This window comes from Egretta garzetta, unplaced genomic scaffold (genome assembly GCF_000687185.1).
Source record: "Egretta garzetta isolate BGI_Z169 unplaced genomic scaffold, ASM68718v1 scaffold105, whole genome shotgun sequence".
In the NCBI taxonomy this organism is placed as follows: Eukaryota; Metazoa; Chordata; class Aves; order Pelecaniformes; family Ardeidae; genus Egretta; species Egretta garzetta.
In genome coordinates this window covers 1,725,970-1,726,629 of record NW_009259598.1, presented here as the reverse complement: position 1 = coordinate 1,726,629, position 660 = coordinate 1,725,970, and positions in this window count along the sequence as shown.

Here is a 660-nt window from a genome sequence, read left to right as displayed (position 1 = left end):
GGGGGGGGCCCCCCCCCCCCCGCCAGCACAACCCCAGAAGGGACGTGCGAGGGACCAGTTGGGCAGGCTGAGTGCCACTGGCTATCATTTGCCTTTGCTTTAAAAGCCTCTCGTCCTCCCTGTGGGAGCTCCTCCAGACTGCGATTGCTCAGGTTCCTCCCTTGTGCTCTCCGGAGGATGGGCAATGTCCCTGCTGTGCTCCCCTGGCCGCACGCAGCCTTTTGGCATTTGCCAGGCTGCAAACACCCAGGCAGGCTCTGGTCCTGGCACTGCCTGGCTCAGTGGCCCTGCAGGATTCCCCTTCCTGCTCCGAGCAAGTTTCCCACAGTGGCTGAAGCCTTTTGCAAAGCAGTCACAGCTCCCTGGGTACAAGAGGCTAAAATTCATGGGAATATGAATCTTATTTGGCTCCCCGGGAGCAGCCCCCATCTCCAGCTGGCTGTGGGAGCATGTGCAGGCTCCCATCCCTCTCCTGCCAAGGTCACACATTAACTTGCAGTGCAGCCACCCCGGCCCCATTCACATTCAGCGCAGGCTCCTTCTTCCCAGTTCCCAGCATGGACAGGGGCCGCATCTCTGCCACAGCCTTTGGTTTTCTAAAGTCACATCTCCATCTTAGAAGACCCACTTTCAAGACCCCTCTAGCCAGTTTTTTTTTTT